Raw genomic sequence first — 13,978 nt, forward strand, 5'->3', positions numbered from 1 at the left:
GGCAGGGGTGTGGCCTGCCCGTGGTGAATTTGTCTGGATCAGGGCGCCGGTGCCTCTTGATTCTCTGCTGTCTGGACACCAGGACTGAAGTATCATTACTCCTACTATCTAGAGACAGGCAGGGCTGACACACCAGGCCAGGCCCCAGTGGAGGGGAACCAGCTCCGGAAACCTTCCTGGCACCTGTGCCCCAGCATACAGGCACTGGGCAGAAGAACACATCCACTGTTAGCCGCCAGGTCCTACCTGGAGCATCCCAGGTGGAGGGTAGCACAGAGTCTGTAAGTCCACACTGCAAAGCACATACACACCCTTGCCAGTCCTGGACCTAGGCGGTGACCACATGTGAAATTAATTCTGTCTTCAAAGCAGCTGTTTATTGGGTACCAACTATGTGCCAGACCCTGTGTTAAATGCCTTGTACTTACCTCCTTCAATCCTCACAACAAGCTGGGAGGGCAGGAGCTATTATCACCTATGTTTTACGGATGAGGGAAATGAGGCTAGAGGAGGTGAAGTAACTTGCCTAGAATCACCAGAGGCAGGCAGTGGTAATCCAGAATCTGCCCTAAGCCCATGTAACTCCCCAGCTCATGTTCTTCCAAAAGGGTTTGGCTGGACTGGAGTATAAGGGCCCCAGTGTAGGGGAGGGCTTACACTTGGGAGGGCTACGTAGGAGAAGACAAACTGTTAGGGGAGGCTGAGGCCATTCAGATTCTCTGGGAGCTCAGCTGGTAAAGGATCCACCTGCAATGCAAGAGACTCCGGTTCAATTCCTGGGTTGGGAAGATACGCTAAAGAAGGGATAGGCCACCCACTCCAGTATTCTTAGGCTTCCTTGGTGGCTCAGATGGTAAAGAATCTGCCTGCAATGCGGGAGAAGTGGGTTTGATCCCTCGGTTAGGAAGATCCCCTGGAGAAGGGAATGGCTACCCACTACAGTATTTTTGCCAGGAAGATCCCATGGACCCAGGAGCTTGGTGGGCTAAAGTTCAAGGGGTCTGAGGCCATTCTGGAAAGGGTCCTGACTCCAGTCTTAGAAAATGGTGCCATTGTGGATCTAAATCACTGTCTTCGTCTCTTGCCATGGTGTCACGGGGCAAAGGTCAGGGGTGTCGGCTCTGAAGTCAGACACCTGGGTTTCCTAGGTAGATAAACTTGAAGATGACCCTGAGCTCTTTGCATCAGTTTCCTGCTCTGCAAACATGATTCTAATGATAGAAACAGTAACTCCCTCACAGGCTTATTCTGAGCATCAGAGGAGCTGATATATATATAATGTGCTTTTAACTCGCCCTGGATATACAGTAGGTACTCAAAAAATGTTTATTAATATTACTGACTGAGCTACCAAGGCAAGGATTGCTGCTGGTTCAGTTCCCCTGGCACGATCTTCTTTCGTCTGCATCTTCCGAACAGCAGTACGCCTCCTTCCCTGAGTCTCCTGTGTTTTCCGACCTCCACGCCTCTGCTCGTGATGTTCCCTGGACATGGATCACCATGTACCCTATTTCTTTTGAGAAAATACCCTCCAAATGTCAAGGGCCACCAACAATTAGTACAGTTTGCCTTATTGAATTTGTAAATAGTTTATTGTTCCTCAATCCTGCCCAGCACTTCCCGCAGCACTTTGTTCATAGCTGTCCCCAAAGGGCACAGCACAAATACCCCCTCACCATGGACTGAATGGCCATCTCCTAAGTGTGTCTGCTTGGAGCACTGAGAAGTATGGAAGAATCTTCCTTTTCCTCTGCAAGGACTGGATAAAGTATTTCCCTCCCCATGGTCCTCTTTAGATAACCCATGAAAACTAAATTCCCACAAGCTGAATTTCAAGCTGAAAACCCAAGGCCTTGAGAAATTCCTCAGCCCAGCTTGGCCAAGTCTGGAGCTGCCAGCCCTTCTTTCCTACTAAGAGGGGAAAAGAGGGCATCTCCCCCTCAGGACACTGTCACTCCTTCTAACATTTACTCAAGCAAAAGAAAGACTTAGTCAAGAAGAGTAAACTCATGTCACTAAAGGGGCCATGCAGCCCGCTGGGTGTGAGACAGCTGGGAGTGGTGGGGACTGTGGTGAGAACACTACCTAGAGTTATTCCCAAAAGTTTTGCCAAACAAGCAAATGTATCCCCAGACCTAATGCAGCTAAGGGCCATCAGCTTGCAAACTTTACCTTAAAAATTCGCCATTGATCCTCAGAACAGATGGATTCAGGGTCCTCAGTATGACCTCTGATGTAATTCTTAAGGTGGGCAGACCAGAGTTTGAATTCCTACTCTGGCATTTCCTATCTGTGACCTTGAACACTTTACCCTCTCTTTACCCATTTTCTCAACATTAACATGGGAATAAAGTGAGAATCTGTCTCATGGGGTTGCTATGATTAAATGAGAAAACATACATGAACAGACTAACATAGAACCTGATACACATGAACTATTTTTAAAACATTTTTTGTCTATTTTTGGCTGTGCTGAGTCTTTGTTGCTGCGCATGGGTTTTCTCTAGTTGCAGCGAGTGGAGGCTACTCCCTAGTTGTGGTGCTCGGCTTCTCATGGCAGGGGCTTATCTCGTTGCAGAGCGCAGGCTGTAGGGGTGTGGGCTCAGTAGTTGTGCATGGGTTTAGTTGCCCTGTGGCATGTGGGATCTTCCTTGACCAGGGATTGAACCAGTGTCCCCTGCATTGGCGGGTAGATTCTAAACCACTAGACCACCAGGGAAGTCCAATATATGTAGATGATTTGAAATGTTACTGACCAAGAGGACTATAAGGGGAGAGGGGAAGATGTGTTTATGTTTCTAATTACATTGTACCTCGTGGTATAAGCTGTGTGTTCTCTCCAGCTACTGTCTCTTTTCCAACCGGTACAATGTGTGGCCCAGAGGACAGCACCTAACTTCTTGTGCTCCAAGGGTGGCTCTGGGCTCTAGCATAGAGCCCTGCATTGCTAGAGGCAGCCAAACAGCATAGCAGCAAAAGCTTCCCATTGGCAATAGTTAAGACATCTTTAGAGAGCTGCTGTCAGGAGCCCATGCACCAAAACCCATGTGACCTCCTGTATGGGGAGAGGCTGGGATGTTCCCTCTCAGTGGCCAGGAACTGTCCTCCCTGGTCTCTCCTTACAAACAAGCCCCATCTGCCAACAGCAGCCACCACGCCAGGGGTCAGGCTATCCGGTTTAGGTGTCTATGTTGGCTGTAAACACCGCCTCCCCCTTGAGAACTCAGCCACAAGTTCTTCACTAGGAAAAGCCACCACCCACTGATCACAGTCTCCCTACTTTCTCCAGAACCAAGCAGATGGAGCTGTCTTTTCATCTCCTGGATACGCCTCTCCCACATCTGTCACCCATATTTAAGATCTACAACTCCCAAACTGGAAATCCAGCCCGGACAAGGCTGACAGGCTCCAGACAGAGCCTCAGCACACACACATCTAGGGCCCCTGCTTTGCCTGGCCCAGCCACATGACAGGGAAAACATAACCAGCATCTAAACTCGTATTTTAGTCCCTTTTATCCCCCTCGGAAGTTCTGTTATATATCCTCACCTTCTCAAAAGTCAGAAAACATCAGAGAGTAGTTAACCTTCCCTTGTGGCTCAAGGAGCATCACAACCATCATTAATTTCTCTAAGGGCTGAGAAAACATTGGATTTTTCAGTCCCCTCTTCCTGTGCGATTTTACTGCCAGCTGCTGAATGGACGGTCAGAGCGTCCACTTACCCCAGACCTCCTCCCACTTGCTTTGGATCTACTTAAGTCTAAGACATCAGATAATAACTAGTAAGAGCCCATTCAGTGAGCACCATATGTGGGTCAGATTTCCTACTAAGGGCTTTCCCTCTGTGCACAATTTCATTGAACCTTCCTAAGCACTCTGGGAAGCAGGAACTCTTATTCCCATTTTTCAGAAGAGCAAACTAAGCTGGGAGGTGAAGCATCTCGTACAGCGGCACAGAGATAGGAAGGAGCAAGGGAGGTTCTTGAGTCCAGCCTTCTTGACCCCAGAGTCTATGATCACGATATTCCACCTTCCACCGTGTCACTGTGCTTTGGAATTCTCAACTAGACAGATGGCCCCTTGCCTCCTTCCTCGTTCCCTGGCCTCCTCTGTGTAATGGTGTGAGTCATGCCTGTTTTCCTCACCAGGCTATAAGATCCAGGAAAGCATGGATTCTGTCCTCCTTGTTCACCTTACTCTGGTCTCCTGTTCCCCACCCTACCGAACACTATATCTGGCACATACAAGATGTTTAATAAACAGACTCCCTTCTTCCTTTCTTTCCCCCATAATTTCTTATCTCTGTGCTCACTATTGTCCTTTAAAGTAGGCTTTTGAGTGTCTTCCTAGAAATTATCAAAGACTCCGTCTAGAGCCTGACACCAGGCAGTATTCCCCACCTAACACCTGGAATCGGGGGGCTCCCTGTTCCCAGTTCTCCTTTCAGGGAGCTCTCTGAACTTCTACCCACTTGTGGTGACGACCAGATGTCCCAAGGAGCTCCAGCAGTTATCCCAGTGATGGCCTGGGCTCCATAGCTGGGCCCCAATTCCAGGGAAGCAAGAATGTGGGTCCTCCTAGCTGGGGTCGAAGTTCTTTCATGGAATTATGTGAGGCTGGCCTGTCCAAATGGTGCTGGCACGTTGGCTTCTGGCAAGAAATTTTCTTTATATATTAGACAAGACCCCCTCAAAAAGTATTTGTCGGGCCCTCTAAAGCCTAGGGGAGGCTTTGCCTAAGCTATCTCTAAAGGAAGGCTCCACCAGTGTTTTTATTGATGAAATCTGACTAAAGTGAACACCAAGGGTAGCTGTGATCATCACCCAGATCAGCAGAGTTGGGGGAGAGGACGTCATTGAATCTGGGTTTTGGAGGTGGCAGGTGTGAGTCTGGATCTGGCTCTGCCAGTTTGCCAGCTGAGCGACCCGGGGCAAATTCCCTTCCTCTTTCTCCTGAGCGTAAGCAATTTGGATAGGAGCTTCGTGAGTTTCTGAAAAGGTCCCCAAATCTTCCCAAATGATAGTTGACCCTTAAACAAGGCAGAGTTAGGGGCACTGACCCTCCAGAGAGTAGGAAATTCCAGTATAACTTGTAGTCCACCCTCTGCACATGCAGTTCCTCTGTATCTGGGAATTCAACCACCCGTGGATCGTGAAGTACTGTAGTATTTATCAATGCTATTGAAAAACATCTGCATGGAAGTAGACCCATGCAGTTCAAGGGTCAAAAGTACACGTGCATTTTGTTGCCTGAATCCAGGTGGCTGGGGAAGGCAGGCTGGAGAACTACCAGTGTAGACACCTAGTCCAAATCCTGGTTCTGCCACCAATTAGTTCTCCGATCAAGTCAAATATACAGATTGACCTCCAGGTATCCCTTCTGTGAAATGGATATACCAACAATTGAATTACCGTGTATGTGTATTATGAGCAGACATGAGAAATCTTATGTATAAAAATCACTTAGCCCATGGTAGGCATTCAACAAATGATGGTTATTGAACTTGAAACCAACCTCCAAATCAATCAGTGTGTTTGCTTAGCACAAACCTAGCACAGATGCCAGGTGCCCCAGGGCATTCCTGAGAAGGGCTGGAATATTCCCTGGGTGTTTAATGCTGACAAGAGTTCTCACTGAAGCTCAGATCACATTCTGTTTAACATACGGGTAAAGACTCTGCTCTTGTCTCTTTATCTTCTGCTTCAGCAAATCTCCGGGGCCTGGGACAGCCAAGAAGGTCCTCAGAATTGTGCCCAGCAGCCCTGGAACCCAACAGGAGGTGGCCTAGAAGGCAGACTGACAGTGAGTAGCTCCAGTTTTCCTAAGAGGAAGCTATTTTTAATCTTAGCAGCAGTGGAAACTGCATACATTAACATAATCTCAACCTCACCAACGACTTCTAGTTTTTCATTAAAAAAAAAAAAGTGTTTCATGATCAAAAGCCATGCCCAGTTTGTTTGGAGCTGGTTGATACAGAGAGGCTGAGACAGGGACACTGCTACATCTAAGGGACAGTGTGTTTTGAACTCTCACCACCTCCCATGGACCTCTCTCTGCCCCTTGAACTGCTTTGAGCCAAAAGCTCTTTGGAAAGGTGCTCCGTTTCTGATGGCCGATGCTGGCGGCCAGACAGGTGCTGGCAGGTCAGGCTGATGCAGGCCCCAAATTGGGCAGATGGCGGCAGATGGCACCCAGGTGGGCAGCGCCCAGCACTCAAGCTCCCTCCTCCCCACAGTGTCAGCCTCCCAACCTCAGTTTGTTCTTCCCATCCCTGCAGCTTATTTTTACCATGCAGGGGGAAAAAAAAAAGTGATGCTATTTCTCTGCATTTTACCCTGAAACAAGTCACACCAGCTCCCTCAAAAAAGCACCCAACAGATGGCTCTGGTCCCTTGCGCTTGGAGAAATAGCAAAACCTCCCGGGCTGCCGGGAGGTGATTAAACTCTCATGCATAGTGTAGAGGAAAAGGCTTCAGACTCCTTTGTTCAGAAGGCATAGAAGTGAGGCGTTCGAGTCCCGCCTCTGACCTTGGCTGTATGAGTCCTGACACAAGCACCTGACTTGGCCTGCTGTGCCTGTCTCCTCCTATGTAAAACATGGGTAACAGCAGTGTTTTGTGAATAGCTATGAGGATTAAATTAATCAGCCCAATGCCTGGCACACCCTACGTGGTCTATAAGTATTGGCTAGAACTATCATTGCTGTTTAGTTGCTTAGTCGTGTCCAACTCTTTGAGATCCCATGGCCTATAGCCCGCCAGGCTCCTCTGTCCATGGGGATTCTCCAGGCAAGAATACTGGAGTGGGGTGCCACGTCCTTCTCCACGAGATCTTCTCGACCCAGGGACCAAACCCTCTTGGAAAGCAGATTCTTTACCACTTTACGGCTCTGCTGCTTGGAAAGCAGATTCTTTACCACGAAGCTACCAGGGAAGCCCCTAGAACTATTATTACCTCTGATGGAAACCTCTGCAGGGCTGGAAAGGAATTCTATAAGACCCTGTTTGGGATGCTAGGGAACAGGGCTGCTCCCAGAGCAACACTCACCCCCAAACACCCATGTGTTTGGTTGGGAGAGCCAGGGAGAGTGTGCAGGGGCCCAGGCTGAGCTCACTGACACCAGGGGCACTGAGCTGCCAGGTTACCCGGCTTAGTCGCAGCACCCATGAAGAAGTCTTCAGTCTCCTGGAAAGGTTAAGGGTGGGGCTGGGTTGACGACTGCAGCTTACATTTAGTGAGCACTTACTATGTGCCGGGTCCTGGGATGAACATGTTACAGGCCTTCTCTGATTTAGTCCCCCATCAATGCTATGAGGAAGATACTATTACTATCTACATGTTACAAATGAGAAAAGTAAGGTCACACAGAAGGAAGCATGAGGTCAGGAACCAACTCTGGCCCAGTTAACGGGAAATTCCAGGCTTACAATGACTACATACCACGGAGATGGGGCTGGAGGGCCGAGGGAGGTTTCCCGCACTCCCAGCCTGAGAAAAGGCTCGCGGGCCTGGCCCAGGCCTCCACAGCAGACCTGGAGAACATGCGGTTTGTGCCTATACTGCCATGCCCTCCTCCAGGGGATCTTCCCCACCCAGAGATCAAACCCAGGTCTCCCACATTGCAGACGGATTCTTTACCGTCTGAGCCACCAGGGAAGCCCTGTGGATTCCAGGCACAGTCAGAGACTCCAGCCCGCTCACTGTATATTTTTTTGGGGTGAGGGGATATGTGAGCCCATCCTGGCCCTGCGCAGCCCACAGGGGTTTCCTTACTTCCCCACCTCCATCAGCCAAGCTTCCAAAGATCTGTTAAAATGCCATCATGAGACCTAGAAGGAGGGATACTTCACTCAGCTAGAAGAAATGCTTGAGCATGAATTGCTTTGCATCAGCCTGGGTGTGAGTAGGAAGGAAGGGCAAAGGGTTCAAGAAGAAGGGGCCCAGGAAGTCACGTTTTGAGGCAGCACACTCTCCTCATGGAAGGAAATGGAGGCCAGCACAAGCCTCCGTCCCAGGTGCCCTTCTCTTATGCCATCGTCCCCGTCCTGAAGCCGCTGACGTCATCCATGCTGAGACATCCGTGTCTGGCATTGGTGCATTATATTCTGCCTTTCAAATACTGCATTTACGTTTTATCTCATGCATTTAGGAAACTACCATCTTGCCTCAGCTGGCTGGGTGGTCACCTCACCCATAACTACCAGCCGGGAAGCTGGCTCCTATCAAAAAGCAACAGCTTTCCTTGGAGTCATTACACAGCCTCCCCTCCTTCATTCATTCCTCAACATGGTGCCAAGTCCTGAGCTTATGTTTCCTCTGGTGACTCTTAGATCTACTTGTTCCTCTCCAGCCCTATTCCAGGCCTCTATTGCCTCTCTGTGCCAGCTTCCTCATCTGTCAAATGGGGCCGATAATAGTGCCTTCCCTGTAAGTCCACTGCAGCCTTTTAACAAGTTAGTACAGGTAAAAGTCTTGGAATAGCATCCAGCACACGCGTGAGCACTCAACAAATGTGAGCCGTGTGCACTATCAGCATCCCTATCATCAAGCCTGGTACCAAGACTGCTGACCGTCCCTAGTCAGGCCTCCCGTCTCCATCTTTTTCATCTCGGTGTCCTGAGATGAACCCCCTTAGACACTATTTTCAGCCTGCCTTCCCTTACGGAGAATCTCAGTATGGCTCCCCATTCTCTGGGACTGAGACCAAATGTCCCTGACTGGCCTCCAAGGCCCTCATTCTCCAGACTGCCTTGAACACCACCTTCCCATATAAATATCTGTTCAAAGCAGGCCTCTTCAGTGTCATCCGTCAGGCACAGCAGACATGATCATTGCTGCCTCTAGACCTTGCACAAGCTTTTCTGGCCTTTGGAACACTCTCCTCCCTCCCTCCACGTATCCAAATTTCTTTACTCATTTAAGGAAAGAAGGAAAGATCAGAAACCAGCTCTTGTCCTACTTCCCTTAGAAGCCTGGGTCCTCTGTCCTGAGGCTGGGCACTGCATGGCACCAAGTGGCTTAATGCCCACTGTGAGCTAGGAGGAGCACCTTAGGTCCCCAGCCAGCACCTCCAGGATGCCACATGCAGATCCACGTGTAGCTAAGAGAAAGCCAGTCATTGGCGCCAGAGCCAAACACTCCTGAGCTCAAAAGCTGGTGCTACCATTTACCAGTCACTTGACAAATCAGCTAGCCTCTGCAGCTCATTTTGCTCATCTGCAAAATGGGTCTAAGGCCTGACCCTGGAAGGTAGTCAGGGGACCAAACCCAACGCTGGCCAGAAGCGCACCCCAGTGCTGTGCACACAGCAAGTTCTCCCCTCCCCTCAACAACCACGGACTATGGACCATTATTCTATCAGGAACCAGAGTACCAACTACAGGAGCAATGCCATCTGTCTGCTTCCACGGGAGGGTGACGCAGTTGGTGGAGAGGCCTCTCCTGTGAGAGCCCACACCCACCTGCTCCCCAGAAGTGCCCCCTCTTTTCAAAGCTGCTTTTGTGTTCAAGACAATAAAAGCAGCGTCCCTGCCAACAGCATAATTGTGCGGCTATCAGCTGACAAAAGGTTTAAGAGGGTAATAAAAACGCCCACATCTCAGACTTCGAGCCCAGCAAAGGAAGAATGGATGTCGTGAGGCACATAAACCCTCAGGTTCCTAGAGGATGCTCTTTCTCTTTACCTCGCAGGAGGCTGGGCAGGGCAGAGCCCAGCACAAGTGGGCATGCCAAGATCTTAGGGAGGCAGCCAGGTGTCTGGACCAGACCACAACGGGCAAGGAGGGCCTGAAGCCAGAGAGGAGGCTAGTCCCCAGAGAGGCATCGGGATGAGAGCTAGAAGCAGAGCCCCTGAAGACCAGGTGACAGAAAGGCCTCCGGAGAAGGCAGGGGTGCAGCCTCCACACCCATTCCTCCGGCTACGCCTCTTTAGGCGGGTTACCTAACCTCCCTGACCATCATTCCTCCACCTAACGATACCACCTCACAAGGATGTTTCAATACTCAGACACAGCCTGTAGCAGCTGCTCACTTCCTGGGGACTCACAGTATGCCAGGCTCCACGCTAAGTGCTTATCTGACTGGTCTCTTTCCATCGTCTCAATGCCTGTGAGGCTCCATTTGACAGAGAAGACTAAACCCAGAGAACTTAAGTACTTCTGTGAGGTCACAGAGTGAGACAAGCCTTGAACCCAGGCTTGTTTGAATCCTCAGCTCAGGCTCTTAATCATTATGCTCTGCAAACTGTAAAATACCATATAAACATCTGATATCACTGCTATTCCTCTGGGACAGAAGGAGAATCAGAAACAAAGACTGACAATAACAATGCCAGATAGAAAACCAGCATGCTGAGGGGGTAAGGACAGAAGGGCATGGAGCAGGCAGGGGGCCAGGCATTCCTGGCCCCTCTTTATTTCCCCTCTCCTTCCACTCCTGCACTCCACACCCCAACACACACACACACACACACACACACACACAGACTCTGACTAGAACCCTGCATTGGCACTACATGTTCACTTTCACCATTTTACTTGGAATTTCACACCAGTCCTAGAGGTGACATATGTTGTTCCCACTTAACAGATGAGGAAAACTGAGGCTCAGTGAGGTTCAGTAACTTATCCGGGGCCACATGGCTAGTCAGGATTCCTAACTCCAAGGCCCCCAGTCTTCGTGTCAGCCTGGTCATGCAGGTGTGGGTGAGATGCCCTCCTGGGGTCGAGAGCCCATGTGTACCTCCCCCCACCACCCTCAGCATTCATGGCTTGCTGAATCACAGTTGCTCTTTTGTTCACTGCACACTCCCCCTTCTAGCCTGTAAGCTCCTTTGAGGGCAGACACCACATCTGGCTTGTTCACCATTGAGTCTCCAGGGTTCAGCCCAATGTGACAGGGAGGTGCTCAGTAAATAGTCCCCCACTCAAAATGCACCCTGAAGCTTCCTTTTCCACTGCGGGATTTGAGGGAGAGAGACACAGCTCATGGAAGTAGGGGTGAGGAAGAGAACTGGGCAGTGGCTGCCTTTCAGTAAAGCACCTACTATGTGCAGCCTCCAGCACCCCAGGTATGGGAGCAGGAGGTGGAGAGTCTGTGGAGGAGAGGTCTCCTCCACGTGGCCCCCTCAGCAGCACAGAGGGAAATATAGCCGAGCCCTGGTACCCCCCACACATGTGCCCATCACGGCTCCCTGAGATAGGACTGTCAGACTTAACAACTGAAAACACAGGGCACACTGTTAAATGTGCATTTCAGATAAACAACCAATAATTTTCCAGTTTAAGTGTGTCCCATGACATAACAGATGGACCCAAATCTTGGTTCCGTCTTTATTGATTGTTAATATTTGATATGTACTTAAAATGGGCTTCCCTGCTGGCTCAGCTGGTAAAGAATCTGCCTGCACTGCAGGAGACCTGGGTTCAATCCCTGGGTTGGGAAGATCCCCTGGGGGAGGGCATGGCAACCCACTGCAGCATTCTTGGCTGGAGAATCCCCGTGGACAGAGGAGCCTGGTGGGCTACAGTCCATAACTTTGCAAAGAGTTGGACGTGACTGAGCAACTGAGCACGCACATATACTTAAACACAGTTTTTAAATTATCCATTATTATTCTGAAATTCAAACAGGACTGGGTGCCTTGTGCTTTACCTAGCCACCTCACCTAAGTTGTTGGCTGCTACTGCTAAGTCGCTTCAGTCGTGTCTGACTCTGTGCGACCCCACAGACGGCAGCCCACCAGGCTCCCCTGTCCCTGGGCTTCTCTAGGCAAGAACACTGGAGTGGGTTGCCATTTCCTTCTCCAATGCATGAAAGTGAAAAGTGAAAGTCAAGTCGCTCAGTCGTGTCTGATTCCTAGCGACCCCATGGACTACAGCCCACCAGGCTCCTCCGTCCATGGGATTTTCCAGGCAAGAGTACTGGAGTGGGGTGCCATTGCCTTCTCCAAGTTGTTGGAGGGGGCTTATTTCTTCAAATGATCTGAGAATGATGACTGTGAGCACCAAGGGGAATCTGGAAAGGCCCCCCACAGTCCCCAGTGTGGAGGGAGCAGGGCTTAGCTCCGGGCATGGACGGAGGCCGAGAGCTGGCCTGTGGTGGCTGGGAGCCGGGTTCCCAGTCCTCCTGGCACGGGAGGGGCGTGAGGCCTGCCCCGGCTGCTCCCCGTTAAGCGGAGCTGGCATTTCAGAGCGCGTCAGAGGCGCTGGCTCCCTGCCCTGGAAGTCAGCATCTGGCCTCTGAGCCAGCACCGCTTGCCCAGCCCCAGCCCTCTCACCTCAGCGGACCCAGACCGGGGGTCCCAGCTGGCCATTGTCATCCTGCCTGCGCCTCAATGGGGCCATTCAGGGGCTCTGCAGAGGCCCCTCGGGAGGGCACATCTCCCTCCCCGTCCGGGGTGCCCTTGGCCACAGCCTTCGCCTGTGTGGGTGGGTGTCAGGGGTGGGGGCGTCTGGCTGTGGCGAAAGCAGTTGGCAGCCAGGGGCAATGTTACTGAAGACTGGATTGTTGACGGAGGGCACAGAAATGTCCCACACGTCACAGGACCCCGGGGCGCACTGCCCTCCCTGTGCCTCCCGCCCCCAGCCGGGGCAGCGGGGCTTCCGAGGAGCCCGCACCTGAGGCCAGAGCCTCAGGGCCTCCCCTCCGTGCGCCGAGGCTCTCGGGGCGATTAACTGGAAGCAGACAGAGTGAGTCCCAGCCCCAGCTTTGCCCAGTCCTAGCTGTGTGGGATTAGGCAAGTTGCTTTACCTCTCTGAGCCCTTCTCCATCTCTCAAACGAGACTCCTGGTATCTACCTCCAAGGTGGGGACTAAAGGAGGCAAACCATGTGAGCAGGTAGCTCAGAACCCGGCACACAAGCAGGGGTCTCCTCTCCATCCCTTCTTATTTCTAGCTCTTTCTAAGCCACTGGCAACTCAGGAAATGTGCTCTTCCGTGACACAAAGGCCACTGCTGGGAGCTATCTAGGTTCAGGCTTTAACGAGGGGATACCAGGCCCCTTGGAGGCCTGGGACACTGACTAAGGCCCCCTCTCTGCTCACACTGACGCTCAAATACAGCGCTGGTGCTCTTTCTGCCACCCCGCTCTGGGGTCCCGAGGATCTCACGCCTACTTTACCTTCCAGGTTTCCCTGCCCCAGGTTGCTCCTGAGCTCTGATTTCTGAATGAGCCAACAGAGGGACAGATGCTGAACTCTATGGGCACTGCCAGGCAACCTACAGGCAGCCAGCCTGGGCCTTAAGTAGAGGATGAAGGGACACATACTCTGGGTTCATGGCCCTTCACCAGGAGTCCTGGTGAATGCTTTCCAGGGGCTGACATCCAGTGTGATGCCCACCCTCCACAGCAACTCCAGCCCCCGGCTGCAAGAACAGGAGCCAGGACTCCCCATCCACCAGAGCCCATTCTCCTGCGCTCAGCACACCAAATCCTGAAGATGTTGCCCTGTTTTCTCTGCATCTCACATCTCGCACATTTCCTCTGCATTTCACATTCAAACCTATCTCCTCTCACCTTATCTGGGCTCCCCTCCTTGCCTGCCCCAACTCACCTAGCTCCCTCCTTCTCTTTAATCATCCAAGTTGATATTTCCCTCTGGACCAGCCTTTGTTAGAGAGTAGTGGCTGTGGGCCATCTTCTGCAAGTTCACTTAATCATACTTGCCCAAAATATAAATTCTCGGGCCTCACCCAGATCTGCAAAATCAGCATCTCTGACGCGAAGGCCCAGGATTCCGCACTTTTAACAAGTACCTGGGTTGTAAGGATGCACAGTGAAGTTTAAGAACCACTGTCATGGAGGGAGAGAGGCACACTTGGCACCTCTCTCTGGTCCCACAGGACCTTTCTTTGCACACTCCCGTTTCCTGTTAATAACTGACTGAAAGAATGAATTAATTGGTTTCCTTATTGCCAAATTACATTAATATAATTGAGCTCTGCCATCTCATTTCCCAATTGGATTCTCCTTGGACT

General features: G+C 51.1%; 1 protein-coding gene across 9 annotated transcripts in view; it reads right to left on the reverse strand.

The window, feature by feature from the left end:
• The window catches only part of NAV2 (neuron navigator 2), a 771,667-nt gene that overhangs the window by 390,343 nt on the left and 367,346 nt on the right, over positions 1-13,978 (reverse strand). The window lies entirely within an intron of this gene.

Source organism: Bubalus bubalis, chromosome 5, assembly GCF_019923935.1.
Source record: "Bubalus bubalis isolate 160015118507 breed Murrah chromosome 5, NDDB_SH_1, whole genome shotgun sequence".
Classification (NCBI taxonomy): domain Eukaryota; kingdom Metazoa; phylum Chordata; class Mammalia; order Artiodactyla; family Bovidae; genus Bubalus; species Bubalus bubalis.